General features: G+C 34.9%; 1 protein-coding gene and 1 non-coding gene across 9 annotated transcripts in view; both read left to right on the top strand.

Annotated features, from left to right (window-relative positions):
* The window catches only part of LOC105332962 (mucin-3A), a 34,237-nt gene extending 13,763 nt beyond the window's left edge, over positions 1–20,474 (top strand). The window contains exons 11-46 of the transcript XR_010714178.1: positions 224–449; positions 844–1,086; positions 1,236–1,367; positions 1,518–1,721; positions 1,954–2,208; positions 2,345–2,549; positions 2,665–2,831; positions 2,925–3,086; positions 4,495–4,623; positions 5,465–5,593; positions 5,841–5,963; positions 6,738–6,854; positions 7,359–7,610; positions 8,350–8,481; positions 8,791–8,916; positions 9,018–9,155; positions 9,275–9,406; positions 9,547–9,801; positions 9,943–10,182; positions 10,629–10,754; positions 10,883–11,005; positions 11,207–11,461; positions 11,758–12,018; positions 14,020–14,142; positions 14,462–14,983; positions 15,389–15,625; positions 16,106–16,126; positions 16,245–16,339; positions 16,498–16,559; positions 16,917–17,098; positions 17,366–17,471; positions 17,670–17,686; positions 17,826–17,970; positions 18,315–18,499; positions 18,823–18,941; positions 19,313–20,474. This is a non-coding gene — a transcript (mucin-3A). The remainder of the gene's footprint in view (positions 1–223; positions 450–843; positions 1,087–1,235; positions 1,368–1,517; positions 1,722–1,953; positions 2,209–2,344; positions 2,550–2,664; positions 2,832–2,924; positions 3,087–4,494; positions 4,624–5,464; positions 5,594–5,840; positions 5,964–6,737; positions 6,855–7,358; positions 7,611–8,349; positions 8,482–8,790; positions 8,917–9,017; positions 9,156–9,274; positions 9,407–9,546; positions 9,802–9,942; positions 10,183–10,628; positions 10,755–10,882; positions 11,006–11,206; positions 11,462–11,757; positions 12,019–14,019; positions 14,143–14,461; positions 14,984–15,388; positions 15,626–16,105; positions 16,127–16,244; positions 16,340–16,497; positions 16,560–16,916; positions 17,099–17,365; positions 17,472–17,669; positions 17,687–17,825; positions 17,971–18,314; positions 18,500–18,822; positions 18,942–19,312) is intronic.
* A 527-nt stretch (positions 20,475–21,001) lies between these two features.
* The window catches only part of LOC105335245 (fibrillin-1), a 96,956-nt gene continuing 96,410 nt past the window's right edge, over positions 21,002–21,547 (top strand). For 5 of the 8 annotated variants that reach the window (XM_066084004.1, XM_066084002.1, XM_066084003.1 and 2 more), the window contains exon 1: positions 21,011–21,224. The gene's annotated coding sequence lies outside the window, so the exon portion shown is untranslated. Of the gene's footprint in view, positions 21,225–21,547 lie in introns of all 8 variants that reach the window. The other 3 variants (XM_066084005.1, XM_066084006.1, XR_010713865.1) reach the window with 2 other exon arrangements.

The raw sequence follows: 21,547 nt of genomic DNA, 5'->3' as shown, positions 1-21,547 counted from the left end.
AAGTCGATCCTGCTTGCGCAGTATCTAGTTCTTATATTTTTTCATGATTTATCACATGTTTGAGGTTAATACTTGTGCATTACGATCTGATGTTTAGGAATGCAGTGTGTTCTGCTTATGGTGTCTTTATTCAGAACATCATCTTCACAAGTCATATGATACTGTTTGTTTAACTCTTTACCAATTCATAGCTGGGAAAAATATTTATTCCTTCCTCTTTTAGGAATGCTGTTACCCAATGAACTCGAGAGGCAGAGTCCGTGGTTCCAGAACTAACGCCATTCCAATGGCAGGAACGCTCCTAGAGTCCAGTCCTTTCTTTAGGACGAGGCAGTATTTCCAGAACGACTTCAATCCTAAGGAGGCCTGCTGTAACACCGGCCACTGTGACTGGTACTATGAGGTCCGACCAAGGACAAGATGTTACCGTAGAGCCAGGTTCAGGCCCGGTATGCATGCTTAACGCCAGCTTCTTTAGCTTTGCTAGATTATACATCGCGTGTACTGGTGTTCATTAAAATATCCGTTGAATACCAGTTTTCGACGTTATTGCTTTTGAGTCGATGAAAAGAATCAAATGTTGAAGAATAAAAGCATATTTTTTTAACGAACCATTGTCAAAAACTGCGAAATTCACAAACAATGATCCCGACAAATATTAATTAAACCACAGTCAAATGTATACTAATATTAGATTAATTTTAATATTATATTTCTGAAGCAATTTCGATCGTTCATCATGAATGATGCTTCAGCACAATATATTTCATACCGTATAATACAACATTCGCCTATTTTTGAAAGATTATCATTTTTATGGACATAAAATGTTTTTTTTCACAGCTCGATTTTTCGGAGATCCTCATATAGGAACACTAGATGGAGGACAGTACACGTTTAATGGCTACGGAGAGTACACAATGATGAAGTTGGATGCAGGAAGTGTTAACTTTGAGCTCCAAGCCAGAACTGACCTGACATCAAATGCTAATGGTACCACCATCAATGCTACCATTTTCAGCGCATTCGTTGCCAAAGACCAAACTGGTGCGACAATGCAGGTTGAATTGTCCAGGAATAAAGACAGTGAGTTATTTTAGTTAAACATCTTAATTAAAAAAGTGTACATAAATATCATGAGCAAAGTGTTATGAAACTGCAAATTCTAGACGCTTTTATGAATTGAGGTCGCAGAATGCATGATTTGATTGATTTCTACCTGTGTCTTCATTTAGAAATGTATATTCGCGGCAATGGCCGGGACCTAACAATCAACTTTGACAATGATCAAGACTTCTCTTTCATCACGGAGAATTTATCCATGACAAAAGAAAACGACACAGTTTCAGCAACGTTTTTGCAAAGCTGTGAGTAAAAAAAAACCCCATACACTATTGGCTGCTTTTCATCAATTATTAATTTGGGATTTTCATGACTTTTTTTGAAGCAAACGCGTGGCTGCTTTTTTCATTGGTTTTGAAATTGGCTCTCCATAACCTATTGTTCTCTTAAATTAGCCATTACTATACGAATCAGCATGGGGGTCCGGTTTTTGAGTTGTGAGTCGGTGGTTAGCGACGAATACAAAGGAAACGTGACTGGTTTGATGGGAAACTTTGACGGAGACAAAAACAACGACTTCATCCTCCCGGACGGTTCTACCCTCACCGGTAGTGCTGTAAACTCGGAAAGGAACATCTACACTAATTTCGGGCAGAAATGTAAGCAATAAATTTGAAAGATACCGGTATTATAATAGTTATTGTGTATAGTAATGTATTACAGGTATATGCGCTTGGATAGAAAACATTATACAAATTGTTCACATACATTGATATAGAGTCATTATAGTTAAGCATTTCAGATAAAAATAGAATACACAATGTCATTGAAAAAAATATTATTTTATTATGTAAGAAGGATAAGGATATCGAACGATAATTTTTTTTGCAGGGTCAGTGAACGAAAGCACCTCGCTGTTTCACTATGATATTGGCTATTCTCATCGGGACTTTTCGCATCCTGACTTTGTACCATTCTTCATTGACGAGTTTTCTGAAGAAAAACGTAACGCCTCCATAGATGCTTGTGGAGGAGCATCAGCCTCACAGGCGTGTATATTCGACTTCCTCGCGACTGGAGACAAAGCTCTTGCAGAGTCTTCTGGAAGTGAGCAAGCAACTTCTGAGTCTGAAAATGCTGCAGCAGGTGAGATATCTTTTAATTATCGAGAAATGTCCATCATCTCCAACACAAAAACATAACTGTAGGGAACTACCATAAATATTAGCATCCATAGATAGACTAATATATATATTTCAATGTTCGTTTTGATAATTTGCAGATAACGAGACACCAAATATAGAACTACAGGGTGATGGCCCAATAGTGGCTACGGTGAACCAGCCAATACAGCTGAAATTCAATGCATCTGATGATGGCACCTTCGTTTACCAAGTTCTAGACCAGCCTGGGACTGGGTTCTCCTTTGACGGCAGCTCGGGTGTCGCCACTTGGACCCCAACAGACGCCAATGTCGTCAACATAAGGTTATTATATGCTGTATTCAATAAACTAATATTTCTGAATCATTACTTTCCTAACATGAAGGTTTTTTCACGACTAATTTTCTGGCATCGCATTACCTAATAATTTTTTTTTCAGCGTGACGGCTGTTGATAACCAAAACGTGTCCGCTTCGCCGGTGGATGTCGATATCATTTTATGCAGTGGTTGTAACAGTCATGGAGACTGCAATTACAATATTACAAGAAGCAGCACAAGTAGCATGTTTAAGTTGGCCAGTTGTGTGTGCTACACTGGATACGATGGTAATTTCAACAATAAAAAAAAATGTTATCATGGTAATAAAGAACATACCCAATGAAATGGAAAGTCGGAGAATGACATTTAATATTTTTCAGGTGATGATTGTGAAAATGACGCAGACGCTTGTACTCAAAACCCGTGCCCTCTGGGTAGAAACTGTACCGACCTGACCCCACAAGAAGAGGTCGCCCTGGGTCGGGGATACAATTGCTCAGACTGTCCGGCAGGGTTCGCAGACATCGATAACAAGTGCGAAGGTACGTTTGTTAACCATGTTAAGCAAACAGCCGTGTTCACATTGGCGGCAGTTCTGAACATATACGTCAATGTACATGAGGAGGACACGTTGGCAAAAGGAAAAGAAACCTTTTAGAACCTTCGTTCAACTCAAAATGAATAGAAAACATAAAGTAATAAAAAAGGCAGAGAGAGAGAGAGAGAGAGAGAGAGAGAGAGAGAGAGAGAGAGAGAGAGGACATTTCATGTTCTTTTGAAATACCCTTTAAAGTGGTTATTCAATTAAAAACCAGACAGTAAACACACAGGAATCTTAATTTAAAGGTTCAAACACTTGATTAGAGTGACTCTGACATTCAGGTTATAGAGTTTCCTTCCTGTATTTTATCTCTATATAGGCATCACCTTTCTGTCGGCTATACTTGGTTCTTGGTACATGTTCCCGTTTATAATACTCGCAATGCCATAATAACAAGGAGTCAGGTTTATTTGTAGTATATATAAATAAGAACGAAACGTGATGGAAGAGGTAAAAACAAACATACAACCGCCATCCATCTTATCATATTTCATGAGAAAACATCACAAGAGTGACACACGGTCTTGTCGCCATGACACAAACTAAGAATAGACTGAAGTTGATTTTAAATTTTGAAATATGGTGGTTTTGTATGACAAGCGTTCGCATTTATGACTCGGTTAGGTAAAAAAGGAAAGATATCGTTTTACTGGATTTTTTGTTTAATTTTATGGTCGTAAGATCTACCTATATGACGCAAATCTGCTCGTAAAGTTATTGAAGGCAGACGTAAAAACTGCGTTTATTTAAAAAAAAAAAAAGAGAGAGATAGAAGGAATATGAATACCACTTTCCACTGAATAAGTTACATCATCTATTTGAACAAAATATGTATTTATTTTGTGACAAATTTTACATTGTACTCTTGTGTCACTTGTTGGCAAATAAATAAAACTGCTCGGGTTTCTTTTCTTCTACATCATTGGATAACACTTGCTGAGAGAAAAAAAATAAACCTGTTTATTTTTATTATTGACTGAACACTAAACTTTATCTCTGTTCATTGATAATTTGAATTAAAAAAAAAAGAGGAATCATTTCTTAGTATTATGAGATGATCGAACACGGTCGACCGTGATCCAATCCAATAAAGCCCGAAGGGCTATTTGATAGATTTGATCACGATCAACTGTGTATGACCACCTCATGATATTCAAGGAATGATTTGTTATAAATTTATATAATAGTATGTATTTTTCAGCAATTGTACGATTTAATATGAATATAGTTTTTGATGAATTGTATTGGACTATATATTTCAAAATCGATCCGTAGTGTTATCACAGACAAATACACTGGGAAATGTAGATACATGTACATGCATTGGTTTTTTTTTTTTATTTCTCCAGATGTCAATGAATGCAACAGCACCTCCACCAATACCTGCGACTCTCTTACTCAGGAATGCGAGAACACAGAAGGGAGCTTTTTGTGTAATTGTAAAAATGGCTACCGGAAAGTTGGCCAGGCGTGTGAAGGTGAACTTTAAAATTCAATGGACCCCTTAAACTCATTTAAGATAATCCTATGTACTCTTTTTACTGCATGATGAATCAGTTCAATGTACCCCCTGAAATGAGAAGAAATTAACATGATGATACTTTTTACAGTGTTGAAAGTGATTCTTGTGAGCTAGAGACAGTGGTTTTAAGAAAATGTTTCTTTAAAAAAAAATCTTAGATCTAATGTGGGACATTACTAGTAACTTTATGACCAAATAATACATGATTTGAAATTTATTAAACAATTTTTTTTTAGTATTTAAAGAAAATTAACCCAAATTCTATTCGGTTGTTAGAGGGTGTTTGAGTTTCATTATCTTTTTTTTTTCAAAATTTTACGTAAAGTTTATCACGCAAGATACACGAATTAAAAGTTATATAATATTTCAAAAATAAGAAAAACATTCCTATCTGTGCATTAGAGGTTATTGAGTTTTACTTTTTTCAAATACAGAGGTATTAAATTTTTAAAAAGTTTATGTGTAGACTGGTGGAGATAATTACAACTGATCATGAGTGTAATTCAATAGCAAGCATGGATCCATGAAACTAAGAGACTTCGGCATTTCCCAGGGGGGTATCGCAATGGCCTATAACTGATAAGAAAGTAATACCTGTCAAAATTAACCTCGATAAAACATAAAAGAATTATGTCATTGTGTCAAAAAGCGATTGAAGAGAGATATGAAGGATGAATGGCACAGTCTTATTATTAATTTCACTTTTAGAAATTTTTTCTTATTCTTCTTATGAACATACACATTTTTATCGATGCTTTATCAATGTTTTTATGATTTTCAAATTTTCTTATCAACAGATATTGACGAATGTGCCGAGGCTACTTCTGGCTGTCAGCAGGTCTGTACAAACTCCCCCGGATCTTACAGCTGTTCATGTGTGGTGGGACACACCCTCAAAAGCGACAATAAAACGTGTGAAGCGCCAGGTATTTAAAAAATTACCATTCAAAACCAGTCATCTGAAAATATCTGAATGAACTGGGGAAAAAAAATCCACAAACATTTAAAAACGTATTCAAAAAATAAGAATTATTGTCAACAATACATCAATATTATTCTGATTTAATAAAAGCACTTTTTATACGACTGAGCAATCAGTTATCGATATCAAACATGTCTACATATTTGACTTTAGTAGACACTTTATTAATTTGAGTTATTCTTTTTTTTAAGTGACTGATCTATGCGCGGCTGCCGGCTTGAGCTGCGAGTACACATGTGATAATTCCACGGGAACCTTTTTCTGTGTGTGTCCCAGTGGTTTCGAACTAGAGTCCAATGGAGAAAACTGTACAGGTATATATACTAGTACAACAGGAAAAAAAACCACTTAGACATCACATATTTTCTAATCAATTACGTGCAACTTTTTCTGAAATTACATATGGGTTATCGACATTGCACATTTAATTGACCAAGAATGACAGGAGATTTGATCATGCTAAATCAGAAAAAAAGATTCCTATACAATGAAAAGCTTACATCCATTTTTCTATCAAGAGTAAATATCCCTTAACGTGGATGAAGTAAAACTTCAAAATTATTTTCAATATCTATCTAGAACGGGCATTCTATTTTTGAATCTAGAGAAAAAGAGTTTAACTTGAAGATAAAAAGAAGGAGTTTGGAGCGGGTAATTGATATTCGTTGCGTGAATGGTTGTTGTTGATTTTATAGAATGCAGCTAACTTTACACATTGTATGCTTTCGATGTGTTGTGTGGTGATCAATCAATTGAATAAGTAGAAGTGCTTGGGGTGTTAGTTACATTTGTGTAAAAAGCATGTCAAATCACATCCGCATTGATTATGAAAAGCAATACAAGCAACATATCATTTTTGGTATGTTTATGTTTTGGTATGTTTATGTTTTGTTTTGGTATGTTTATGTTTTGGTATGTTTATGTTTTGGTATGTTTATGTTTTCTTTTGGTATGTTTATGTTTTGGTATGTTTTGTTTTGTTTTGGTATGTTTATGTTTTGGTACGTTTCTGTTTTGGTATGTTTATGTTTTGTTTTGGTATGTTTATGTTTTGGTATTTTTATGTGATACATGTACGTTTCCTCCAGATATCGACGAGTGCCAGAGAGGGGTCTGCTCACAGGGATGTGTGAACTCCATTGGATCCTACAACTGTTCCTGCTTCACTGGATACACTCTGAGCTCCGACCAGACCACTTGTACAGGTATATATAACCTTTAACATAAATTTTTACCCGTTCGTATCTTCTGAATTTTTTCTTCCGTTCTTTTTTAATAGACAAAGCTTATTTCATTGAAAGACAGTTTATTTGTTAGTAAAATGAGGATCACATTTTTTATATGTACAACATATGTTCAGTATAGGAAAATTATGTAAGACATAAAGTCCAGCTAAAATTTTTAACATACATGTATAAATTTTAAGTCGTTCCCTAGTCGGAAATATCTGACGTTTTCCTAACTTTTTTTTATCGATTTTGATATTTTACTTACAAAATCGTTAAAAAGGCCAGGACATTGGCAGAAGCTTTTGAGTCTTTCAGCATACATATATCTTTCATACTGTAATTGCAAATTACATGTATAATGACATTGATAAAATAGAACCTAGATTTTGATCTGCTCCGATCATATCATAGGTCAACATAATAAAAAAAAATATTTTTTTTTATTTTAAATTTAAATTTTCATATTTATTTTTTTCTCAGCGTGCGTACCACCAAATTATGGAGACAACTGTGAAAGTTTGTGCCAGTGTGGGTCAGGTGTGGACAGGTGTGACTCGGTCAGTGGGTGTGTCTGTCTGTCCGGGTGGGCGGGGTCCAGGTGTGACCAGGATGTAGACGAATGTACGGACAACCCGGCCATCTGTGGGTCAGACAAGATCTGTCACAATTTGCAGGGGTCCTATAGATGTGATTGTCGCCCGGGGTTTACAAAGAATGGAACAAACTGTATTGGTAAGAATATTGCTCTTTAATAAAATGATTTTTACGGTGTAATAAGATGAAACTTTATTGTATTCGCAAAACCATCAATCAGATTTTCACTTGTCTTTATTTCCATGCAAAAGTTAAACAATCTTGTGTAGTTAATTAAAAATGTTTTCAATAAAAAAAAGGCTTATAGTTCATCATAATATATTATTTTGTAATTTATATCGCCTTATAGTAAATTCATTTAATGATATTTACTTTCCTGTTTCAAAATTTTAAACCAGACCGAAATTTCAAAACGTTTACCATTTCATCATAAATGTATTTATTACATGTTTTAAAAAGACACAAAATTAATATGCATGTGTTAACGTTGAAAACTTACTAGGAAAGGAAGTGATTTATTTACCGAATATTACTTGTAATCCATAAATAGCACTTGCATTTGCTAATTTTTTTTTCAAGACTGCAAATATCTGATACTTGATTGGAAATTACTTTTGCCTTCATTTTATGGATACCACGTGTTCTTATTCGATGACCGTTCTTAATTGATACGAATTGTATGTACAGGAAACTACTGGATTAATTGAATGATTGCTCTTATTTGATACTTCAATGTGGAAGAATTTACAGGATAATGATTGTACTTAACTGAAAAACCGTATAATACTTTTTTAATTGGATAATACTTTCATTTACTAAGTAATACTTTATTTTACTAGAAAATACATGTACTTGTATATACCGATACTACTTGTAGATGTGAACGAGTGTTCCAACGCCGCCACACACAACTGCTCGGAGTCGTCGTCCACATGTCTGAATAATGATGGCGGATATACCTGCCCGTGTAAGGCTGGCTACGTCCAGCAAACCTCGTATGTCTGCCAAGGTAATATCAACCAGTTCTTTATACAATTCACCCGCAGTTTGTCTGTTTAATCTTTGAAAAGCTGAAAAAGATGAAAATATTCAGTGATATTTTAAGACACCTTTCAGTAAGATAAAAAGTATATGTATGCTATTTGAAAGCCCACCTTTGATGAACATGCTGTGACGATATTGTGGAGACTGATTAGTCTTTTTTAACATAGATATCAACTTTTGAAGAATAACCTTTCAGTTATTATTAAAATTGAATCGTGTGGCCATCTTTTTACATGAATAATGTTAAAAATAAATACCTAATTTCATGTGGCAGATTTTGATGAGTGCGCTGCTGGTTCGGACGGCTGCTCTCAAACGTGTACAAACGTCGACGGAGGTTTTAACTGTGGTTGTGAATTTGGGTTCTCCCTCGGCGACGACAGAAAATCGTGTCAAAAAGGTACTTTGTCTCTTCTTCTTCTTGTATGAATGTGCGTGTTAACTAAAATTTTTCTCAAAGATTTTGAATCAAATTATTTTATAAACGGGTTTTATTTATAGTTGCTGACATTTGCTCCCTGTTCCCTGCATTGAACTGTAGTTACGGTTGCAAACAGGATCCCAACAACGCAACAATTGGGTACTGTTTCTGTGAAGCAGGCTATAGTCTTAATGCTCAAGATAAACAGTCTTGTATCGGTAAGCACGCCCTTATCAAGTAATAACTGACTTTTTTTCTTTAAACACTGATTTCAATGTATTAAGTAAGCTTAATTTGAAAAAAAAAACACACGTTATTTTGAATGCTCACTTTGCAGATGTAAATGAATGTTTGAATTCCACAACGAACAAATGTTCCTTCCCTAACAACTGTGTGAACACTCCAGGCTCCTATAATTGTACCTGTCCAATTGGATATTCTCTGGAAAACGACGGAAGAACCTGCACAGGTAAGAATGATGAATCCAACAGGTTTTATCTGTGTATATAAGTATAAATAAATCTCTATAAGTGTACTCATGATATGCATCTTAGCGAGTCTTAATCTTAATTCTGACTTGTAGTGTTCAATATTTTTATATCTTTTCAGAGTGCGATGGTTTTTACTATGGAGAGGGCTGTAAAACGTCCTGTAACTGCGGGGCCGGGGCCTCCGGTTGTGACAAGGTTTTAGGATGTCAGTGTAAGACCGGATGGGCGGGGGCCAAGTGTGACGCAGACATTGACGAGTGTGTCAGCGGTACCCCGTGCAGTGGGGCCAACCAGGTGTGTCAGAACACCCCCGGATCCTACAGGTGTATCTGTGAAACAGGATACAACGAAACCTCACCTGGCAATTGCACAGGTATGTTTTATAGAGATTTTTCAAAATGAAAATTAAAACATATTTGATTAAATAAATATCAACATATTTTCTGGACCTGTTGTAACATCTTGCTTTTGACTTGTTTTAATAGGTTTGATATTTAACCGTTTGCTTTTTCAGACATTGATGAATGTGTTACAAACCCCTGTAGCCAGGTATGTTCCAACACTCCTGGAAGCTACTCCTGTAGCTGTCACGCAGGATTTCGGTTGGTTGGAACCTCCCAGTGTGAAGATTATGACGAATGTTCTGCCCCTATTAGTCCCTGCGACCAGATTTGTACCAACGCTATAGGAAGCTACAAATGCTCCTGTAATCAAGGATTCCTCCTAAATACCACAACAAGGACAACCTGTTATAGTAAGTAAACATGCTCATCCAATACAATACTACATGATCACAATCTTAAAATCACATTGCAGTCGTCTATGATTTACAAGCCTCCTCCTCCTTATCGTCATCAATAAACATCATCGTCATCATCATCAATAGACCGTCATCATCATTATCATCATCAATAAACCGTCATCATCATTATCATCATCAATAAACCATCATCACCATTGTCATCAATAAACTATCATCATCATTGTCATCAATTAACCATCATCATCATTGTCATCAATTAATCAACTGATTAATTGATCTGTTGTGATCAGCAGCAGTAGCTGCAATGTAAAATAAAGCAGTAAAATGTGGTTTTTGTAATACTTACTTTATAAATATTGTATACAAAATGCTTACCTGTCGCAACATTTATATAAATGGTGATTTAATCTAAAATTATTTACATTTCGTCTCTTTAGCTAAGACGGTATGCACCAATACTACCTTCAACTGTTCCCAACAATGCGGAGTCAGAGCTGATGGATCGGAATACTGCTTCTGTAACACTGGCTACAAGTTGAATGCAGATGGATATACTTGTGATGGTAAAGAAAGAGCCCATGCATAGCCCAGTTTCATAAATCAGTATTGTAAATTGAATATTTATATAATTCTATTGTTATATGAACGTTTTGGAATACGACCAAAACCCTGTTATATTTGACAATTTCAGACATCGACGAATGTTCCCCGAATCCATGCAGCGAGAACTGCACCCAGAATGGACCAGGTCTCGGATATACATGTAGCTGTGTGGCAGGAAAGAAATTGGATGTGGATCAGAGGACTTGCATTGGTGAGCATATAATTATCAAAGATCAAGAGATGCACGATTTTCTCAGAAACTTTAGAAATTCCTATTTATAAATAAACCTGTAACGATTGATGTTTAAAGCTTTTTTTTCTACGAAATCCAAAAAAAAAAATTCGATTAATGCTATATGGAAAAAATATATATAAACCTTTCCAATGCATTATATTTTTATTTCTTTTCTAGACTGTGACTCGGGTAAATACGGCCTCAACTGCGAATCGAATTGTAGCTGCAATGCACAGAACACTCAGTCTTGTAACAACGTGGATGGTAGTTGTATTTGTAAGACTGGCTGGAAAGGAGCCACTTGTACAGATAACATCAACGAGTGTCTGAACTCCTCCATATGTCCCCTCAACTCTAACTGTACCGATTCTCCAGGGTCCTACTCGTGTGATTGCATTGCTGGATATTCTCTTGCTGGAGGACAGTGTGTTGGTAAGTTTTGCTGTTCTTTTTGTGTTTATCCCTCAGAAGAAACAGTGCAGATTTTTTGTATGTCCAAAACATATAAAATTAAAAGATAAATGCATGCAAAAATTTTATTCCATAAATACATGTATATATACATCAGTAAAATATTGTAATGTCTAACGGCCGTAAGAGGCCATTATTTTAAAAAATGTAGATGAACAAGAACATTTGTGACTAATTCTTTTCAAGTACAGATACATAAATTGGTTTCTAGAAATGGATCGTTGAAAAATAATTTTGTCTGTACTAAAACCTTTCAGAGTGCTCTGGTACAACTTATGGCCTGAACTGTGCCAGTCAGTGCAAATGTAACTTCAGCAACACTCGGGCATGTGACAAAAGTGATGGCACATGTATCTGTAACGTTGGATGGCAAGGCGTCAGCTGCTCAGAGGACATATTGGAATGTACTATTGACCCGAACATCTGTGGAGCCAACGCAACCTGTACAGAACAGAGCGGGTCCTATCTCTGTTCATGTAACACTGGATACGAAAAAAGCTCCACTGGCGAATGCATAGGTATGCTTATATTTCAAAAAGTAACTTAATTCAGCACAATATATAGATTTATGGGCCGTTTTGCTTGACCAAAAAGATTTAAATCATTCACTTGACGGAATGAATCACCTGACATGTAAATTTAGTATTCTTTAAAGACCTGTGGAAAAAAATGGTTTTCATTACATGTTGGAGTAAGAAATGGAAGCATACAACATTGTACAAAGACATGTTACAGATATTGCTGTCCTTTTAAAGAAAAATAATCAGACGATATGGAAAGGCTCGTGTTTCAGAACTGTTGTGCAATAAAGAAAAATAGTGTAACCTTGCATATGTTTACAAAGATTACTTTTATTTCCATATGAAACCTCAACGAAAGAATGAAAGCCCAATTTCAATTACTCAATTTTGAATATTTATTTTAATAAATAAAGGCCCATCAAGAATAACATAATAGTATATAATTTTTTTTTTATCTTTTACTCTTAAACAAAATATTGGATGATAAAGCGAAGGATTTCAACTACTATCAATCTATATGTTATATGTTGGAAGAGTCTGTATCTATTTACCATATTTGAACATGTCATGCACACGTAACTACATGTAGCTTGGTGATTTTCTCAACTTTCCACCAATTATAACAAGATTTAAGATCTTTAAGATCTCATTAGACATGCCAATTATACAAGACTAGTGATCTTTGAAAAAAACTAAAAAGTTTACAAAAATCATTTCGGTGAATGTCTTTAATGTTGATAAGGTTTCCTGAAATACCGTAACAAATTATCTCAGTTGATACATCAGGTCTTGCTCCCTCCTTAAAAATAGACTAAAAGCACCCATGCAGTCTTTTTCAGAAAACGTATCATTTAAAAAGAACGACCACTAGGTCACAAAATATTCGTCTCTTTATCATAAAGGTTAAACAAAGCTTTAAATTTCATTCTTCGGGAAATATTTGAACTTTTTTTTTATTCTTCAGAAAGCGTTAGGTTACCCCTCTGAATGTTCAGCCCATGGTATAAGCCGTGACGCATGAGCTTGGTACATTGTTAAGAAAATTAAGTTTCAGTTTGCAGCCAATATTGTAACGTAGAAATAAAGTTAGTGTGGGAAGACTTGTATTTGTATGCATTACATTCCTGCGGAATAATGACCATAAAAAGGGTGGTTTTTCCTCTAAATGGGACGCTCCTTTGGCTTTAGGGGTTTATAGCCTATTGCTGTTGGCGTGAAGATTTTAGCGGTATATATATGCTATGTAAAGAGGATAATTTCCATGATTGTACAGTTCTCAATGAACGAAGCGTTTCGAGAGGACGGGAAATGTACAATACAAATATAATAGAAATTTACAAATACATGGTAGTCGATATGTAAGGAGAAGATCTAGATCTAAAGTGCTTTTTACAATTGTAAAATTCTGAAAGATAGGGCGTTTTGAGAATGTGTAAATATTCAATAAAAGTTAAGTATGATAGAAGCATATGATACAAGGTACTTGATACAAAAGGAGAGGAATTATGAATTCAATGCACCAAAATACATTATGGGTGTAGACTTTTGCAAAAGTGCTGCATAATTGTTTACCTTATAAGACGTTTTAATGGAACATGACCATCAAGATTTTGAAGGCTTTTTTTAACATGCTTGAAATAGCAAGGCTGTTTTTATTGCGGCTCGTAACATTAGATGTTATGTCTTGTGTATAAAGTAACGACAATAATGGCGGTGCAAAGTCAAACTCTAAGAATATTGAAGCGGCTATATTGATAGAATACTGACGTGTAAGTTTGGTGATTTTATGAAAAATCATTACTTGTATAAATATCATGATACGATATTAATACATGTACCTGGACGAAAACATTCTGCAAATTATAGATATGAATCCCAACTTATCAAAACCAGTTTCACAAACATAAAACACATGCTACCAAAATTTATTGCTATTGTTACATCTACATGTACGATGACCTTACATATATAATACATGTGTAACTTTATCATTAAAAGATATCAACGAGTGCGTGCGTGGAACCGACGATTGCAGTACGAATGCCGCCTGTAGTAACACTGATGGCAGTTTCACTTGTACATGCAATAATGGCATCTTTGGCGATGGTCGGACTTGCACAGGTATATAGTTATATTCTAAAAAATCTAAAAATTAAACATCGTTACAGCATATATTAGCCAAACTATCGAATTTTAGAGCTTCTTTGATCATTCCTGTTAAACAGGGATCGTTTATTATTTTGATTCTGTTGCAATACCCAGCATGCAGCAGCAATACGCTTGGTTCACAATGCTCATAAGTGTGCTGTGTTTAGCCTATTTTTAATATATGCTTCAGCGAAAATGCTTCTAAGAACTTTAATAGCAATGCGTGCTGCTTATATTTTTTTGGTGACTGCTTACTAACATTTTGATGAAAATGGCTTGAAATGTTGTTCAGAAGTATCTACAACAACGGAAGAAGGGACAACAACAACAATGGCTGGTTCCACTGCACCAACTGCACCTGGAACGTCTTCTCAACCCGTAACTACAGACTCTTCAACATCTGCTCAACCCGTAACTACAGACTCATCAACGTCTGTTCAACCTGTAACTACAGACTCATCAACGTCTGTTCAACCCGTAACTACAGACTCATCAACGTCTGCTCAACCTGCAACTACCGTATCTGGAACATCTTCTCAAACCGTAACTACTGACTCGGCAACTTCCGCCCAACCTGTAACTACAGACTCCTCAACATCTTCGCAATCTGTAACCACAGGATCGGCTACAACTCCTCAGTCTGTTACTACTGACTCGGTTACAACACAATCTGTAACCACCGGTTTGGCTACAACTGCTCAAGTTCTTACATCCACTCAGTCTGTGTCCGACCCGCCAACAACAACTATGTCCCAGGGTACCACCACACAGCCAACAAATGCCCCTGTAACTACAAACGAGGCTACAACTGAAGGTACCTTTCCCAGTACGCATGCACTACCCGGCACTGGTAACACCATGCACCACTCCGAATTACATTCTTTCAGAAGGAGGATTGGTTGATGTTTAACCTAATTGCACAACCTTATATGTTCTCGAGATTAGGCTGATTTTTAATTTTTAATATGTATCTCATGTGTAGACAGTCTATCACTTACATCTTCTATATAGAAACTCTTGCATTTAACCATTTTTTAAAAACTTCTTACTAAAGACAATTGATTTTCGCTTGAATATATAGCAATATGCATTATTCATATCATTCATACATATAAACAATTTCTCTTTCGAATAAAGTCATTTGAAAAGTGAATTGTGCACAGTACATTATCTTACACGCAATTAATAGAAAATATTTATATTCATATTAATTTTACAGTACAAACTTCAACAACTCAAACAACTGAAGCTTCCACGCCCACTGCAACAGACGTGACGTCAGAAGCTGCAACAACCACAACAGCTGAATCTTTAACATCTACAGCCCCTGTAACAACTACAACATCTGCAGCTGTTACTTCAACTGCCCCTGAAACGACCACAACAGCTGGAGCTGCAACATCTACAGCCCCTGTAACAACAACAACAACTGAAGCTGTTACTTCTACCACACAAGGTAATAGTTTTATATTTATATACATGTAAAATATGAAAACCGGTTGACATGTTTATTGTTGATAAGCATTTTTATAAGCCTTCTAAAGCCATAGGCATGATAAGGATACCTGTTTCATTTTTTCTTAAGAAATTGATTGATATTGTTCATGAATAAACATTTGAATAAATTTAACATTTTCCAAAAACTTTTAAATTCTTAAGTGTTGAAATTTTTTCTTCAAAACGATTTTTTGTGATTAAATGAAGATTTTAAATATTCTTAAAAGTGAAAACCTTTCTACATTTGATTTTCTGAAAATATAATTTAAAAACCTCCAATGATATATAGTGCAAACTATTTATAATCTGAGAAGCGATAAGTTTATCAACTAGGTCTATGCGCCTTTTCTTCCAAAATTTCAATCTGTTCTTAAATTGAATTTGATAATAGAATTTCTGAATAATGCTTGTAATGTTCTTTTTTTTCAACTCATTTCAGCTCCAACAACATATCAACCAGGTAAAGTGAAGTGAATTACTTTTCAAAAGTCAAATAGTTCTATTCATTGACATATTTATTTTTACTATCACTATATGCATCATTGATTACGTACGGACTTATGTCTTTGTTTTTGTAGCGTCTGGGGAAAGCGTTTTTTCGGCGGTTTTTACTTTTAACATTAACGGCAATCCTTCGGAAAAAGATGTCATAAAGGCAGAAATGAAAACTGCTGTAAGTCCTATTTATTTTAAATTTAAAAGATCTTGAAATACATTTTGTTTCCCTTAAATTTGTTACATTGAATATTAAGTGTACTTAATTTAATATCAGCATCTAAATCATTAAATCAGTAAAAAAAAAATGACACTGTTTTGATAATTCCTCAACAGCTGACTAATCTATATCAAGGAAGAATAACGGGTTTCCTCCGAGTGGTCATCATAGAAATAAGGTAATCAACGTTAACTAAAATGTTAAACATATGTAAAATCTGCTTGAACACCTTGATATTATAAAATTTATGAATGTAATAAAAAATTAAGAAATATTTTCATAATCATAAGACATTTGGCAATTACACTTCTATGTTTATATACCACGTTATTCTAGGGGTACGAGTCCACCAATACAATTTACTCATCTACCAATTAATTTATAAAAAATATAGCCATTTCTTAAATATTAAGTTGGCAATTGTAAGTTATCAAAACCTTGCAGTTTTGCAATCCTATATTGATTGTTTGTCAATATATAAAACATGTTCAAAACAAAGCAATAATTGTTCCTGATACACTATATTATGATATAGATTTGGGAGTGTGATTGGAGATCATACTGTTGTGACGTCAAGCGCCTCGGCGACCCAAGCTAAGAGTGACTTCACCAAGACCCTGACTAACTTGGCCACAGGGGCCCTGAAGGTTACCTACAACAGTACCGATGTCCCCGTACAGTCCATGACGGTCACCGATTCAAACGGGAACTCTCAGAGTATGTACTAATAGAACCAAACCATTAAACACTGTTTCATTAAGTAATACTCGTTCTTACTTAAAATTATGTTGTAGTAGAAAAAATTTAAAAGAAAATAAAAATATAACTTATTAAAAATTGAAGCTTTGAATGAAAACACGTCTAGAGTCCGGAAGTGTAGGGTGCAATGACCTCCTCAATGTATACTTTGCTCTCAGGTTTAAAACTATGACCATTAACTCCTTTCAATAGTAGCTTGGTTTAATGATGCATTATTTATTTCAGCTGTACCTGTCTCTTCGGGTGCAACAGCATGCCAGGTGTTTAACACCTTTAATTCTTGTCCAAGCGGACAGGAATGTGGGGAGGAAAATGGTGTGGTACAGTGCAGGTATGGATTGCTTGATATTGTTTTCTTCATACTTTCTTCCCTGCCTTTTTGTACATTTGTAAATATTGTTTTTTACCTCGTGTATCATTGATATGGTTTGAGTGTAATTAATCATTCATTCACTAAAATAATAGTTATTGTTTTATTCAATACGCCAATTGATGGGTTTTAATTATGCTTGTTTTTCTTGTATTGCAGACAAATCCAAAGTGATGGTAAGAATATATTTTTCTGCACAATTCGGCAAATTAGTCTCGACCTGTGAACCGAGTATGAAATTTAGGGTCCTAGAGGTTACTACAATAAAACCATAGACAAGTTATTAATAACTAGTTTACTGTTGTATCGTTGCAGATACCTACAAGTACATTGTGGGCTTTGGAGTGGGGATACCCCTGTTTGTAATGGCCGTCCTCATTATGGTCATCATCTGTGTGTACTACCGCAGAAAGAAGTACAAGAAGGGCTCCTTTAGCTCAGAGGAGGATGATTTAGATAGGTGAGTGTGTATTTCAATTAAAATTTCAACAATGATAAAAAATCGGACAAAATATACTAGGTATATTTGATTATCCTTAATCATATGATTACGTTGGTAAGAATCTATGTATATAAATAGAAATTATTGGAAAATGAAAATGAAGCTTGTCATTGGCCTATTAGCCAATGCAGCTTATATATCAAAATTATATAATAAGCAGTGTACAGCTTCTGATTCGGTTAAAAAACACAACAACACGAACATCGTAAAAATTGTCTTGGTTTTTTGGCCAAAATACATATAAACAGATAACCACAAATACTGCCGAAAAAAATAAAAGTATCCTCTTATTTTCTTTTAAGAACAATGAATGCAGAGGGTTTCTTTAAGACCGGAATCCCAACTAAGATAGACAGTTGGGGACGGCGTGGTCCCTATTCTGTCAGGAACTGGGGCGACGACTCTAGTCTGTCCGACATGAATGAGAGGAGGGGGAGGACCGGAGACGGGTTCGATAACACGTACCGCGGGGGCCGGGAAGTGTACAGTAAGTCTGCCATTACGTAACATGCACTTCAGCAGGCATGTGCGTCTGTTGTCCATTGATCGTAAAATGTTAATTTGATTTTTTTTTCACCACGAAATTATGTTTATTCTTAACAGACTTGAAGTCAAACTTGAACTCTAAATATTTAATTATATCAAGCTCAAATATTGATTTTAAAGCATATGCCTATTAATTCAAGTGGCCATAGATTTGAAGTATAATCGATTTTTTTTTCTCGGCACCAATATTGATTATAAGCACACTTATACTAGTATAGTAGATACATGCACATATTGATTGATCTTTCTATTGATATATTGTAGCTTATGACAATGGAGCCAAATCCAATTTTTCGTGGGATTTTATGTATCAAGCTCTAGATCCCAACACACAGTATCAGATAAAACGGCCCCAGGCTGAGTCTAGGCCACACCCACTTTTTGTAAGTATCTTGTGACCCTTATCAGAGAACTTAACCACCTATTTAATTGTAGAATGAGATACTTGTATACATATAGTATAAGATACATGTATATTATCTATGAAATGCACACACTTTTTAAGTTTAAGTTATCATGCAAAGAATATCAAAAATATATGAGTAACTTTTATTCCTATTCAATATGCATAACCTCATGGCAGAGAATGGCCTTCAGCTGCTAAATTGGACTTGTGTTGTTTGGAAATGATCTAGTTACTTGCTAAACATTTCAATGTCTGTGGTAGTAATTGAGACAGAAATGTATTGGACATTTTTGAAAATGTGGATATTTTTACATGTTTCAATAAACATTTTTATATATTTTATTGTAGAAAAAATCGGACCAGTAGACCTCTAGCTGAAATCCATATTCTTCCAAACATGTGCCAATATCCTTATTCCAAGTAAATTTTATTTACCGCCAGGGTCAAATTTACGTATATTTGTTGTCTAGAATCACATTCATATGCAATCTGCAATGATTCATGTATAGTCGGGTTCTATTCGTTTGATGTCTGGATCACGTTCATGCGCTGACTGGATTAGGGTTATGTGTTTTATGGAGCAGGTTATGTGTTTTTCGGGACTACGTGTATATATACTAATTTACAATCTGGATCAAGATACGTTCTTTTCTGGATTAATAATTTCATGTGTCGTCTGGATCAGCTTCAAGTGCCGTCTGGATCAGTTTCATGTGCTGTCTGGATCAGTTTCATGTGCCGTATGGATTATTTTCCTGAGCTGTCTGGATTACTTTAATGTACAATCTGGATTTACTAGCATGCTGTATGGATCATTTTCTGAACAAGTTCCATGTGCTGTCTGGATCATGTGCAGCTCGGACCATGTTCATGCCTTTTGAATTAAGTTCGTTCCATTTTCATAGTATTCATGCGGTTTAGGATTCATCCTGATTTTTTTGCGAACATTTCATAGAAACTCTACCTGGATGTGTTCCTATTGTACTGTGTAGAGAATGACTTATGTATTACTTTAGGATGAAACTAATAGATTACTTTAGAATGAAAAGCATAATAATACCAATCATGATTCGAGTGCAATTTGCTCCTTTTACTTTCCACAGTTCTAAAATACATGAATTCATTTAAATAAAGCGTATAACATATCATTATGGAAAATGCGTGGTTCAGTAATCGTAACGGATGTACAGTAGAACTGTACCTTTGTAGTATGTGCATAATATGCATATTAACGTTTGATGGGTAAAGAACGATTTACCGGTACCATAACGTCAACACATGATCTTCGATATTTTAGCTACCGTATTCATATTGCCTTCGTAGATATAGGTTGTTATATAAATGAGTGAGTCCTCATACCAGTATGTTATATATTTATATAGATTGTGATGTAATCAAAAACTATTTATATATTTACACATATATAAATGCCTATTGTTGTTCTTTTTTATCAAATCTGATTATATATTTATATATGTTTTATACAAATTAAAAAATATTTTTATACATATACATGTTGTAACTTTTGTCACTCCCTAATATCATATTAAGTATTCGTATGTTAGTACTTATATGCATATATAAATGATACATTGCCTCTTTCTCTCTCTCTCTCTCTCTCTCTCTCTCTCTCTCTCTCTCTCTCTCTCTCTCTCTCTGAGGGATGATACTTCGGCATGCAACCTGAGCCAGTTTTCTGATCAGACCATTCACTTTTGACCTATTTTTCACGCACACAAAGCTTGCCTTCTTTGACCTCCACCCGGAATTTTAAAATTAACGGTAGCAATTTCAATGGAAGAAAAATTCCCGTATTCCTTGCAATAATTGCAAATTGGTGTGCAAATTCCAGGTCCTCTTAACAGCACTTCAGAATAAACACCGTATCTCTTAAAGATATATCTCAAAAATGTTCAATATATGCACCAACATATAGTGAATTTTAAAGGTATTCTCTGTGAAATGTTAATATAACAATAGACCCGAGAAGACATAGTTCAGTGGGTTTTTTTTAATGCACACTATAGTAATTTGAGAAGACGGCTATATACAACGCCCTGGTGGAACTAGTTCGCCTATTTCATTTACCCCGGTGTGAATTTACCGCTCGGAACTGCGGTGGACTGTTTGCAATTTCTGTGTTTCGGAAGGATATATATATATATATATATATTCAGTTGTTTTGGGAATATATTCCTTTCAGGTGCTAGAGGATTAAAAACCTTAAGGAAAAGTCAATCGACTTTTCCATATTTTCAGGGTAAGCTTGATCTATTCATTTTGCATATCTAAAGAGAAACCATTTACAGTGAACACGTAGAAGCATGGTGCACACATGGCAGGGAACAAGATAATAAACGTCGATAAAAATCAATAGTGAGCTTCATTGATTACATTTATTGAAATATGACGGGGAAACTAATGAGTAATTCATATGCAATGATGTTTTGATAAAATATTTAGTTTTAATTTCAAGTCATTTACATCTGAAAAAGTAATTATAATATGAAAGCAATACTACTATTTAAGTTTATATCTACTTTATCAAGTAATATATATACCAAAAAGTAAAGGCAGTTATTT

The sequence above is a fragment of the Magallana gigas genome, chromosome 5, assembly GCF_963853765.1.
Source record: "Magallana gigas chromosome 5, xbMagGiga1.1, whole genome shotgun sequence".
NCBI lineage: Eukaryota > Metazoa > Mollusca > Bivalvia > Ostreida > Ostreidae > Magallana > Magallana gigas.
The sequence above is the reverse complement of the archived record's forward strand: the minus strand, read 5'-3'. Positions and strand labels throughout refer to the sequence as shown.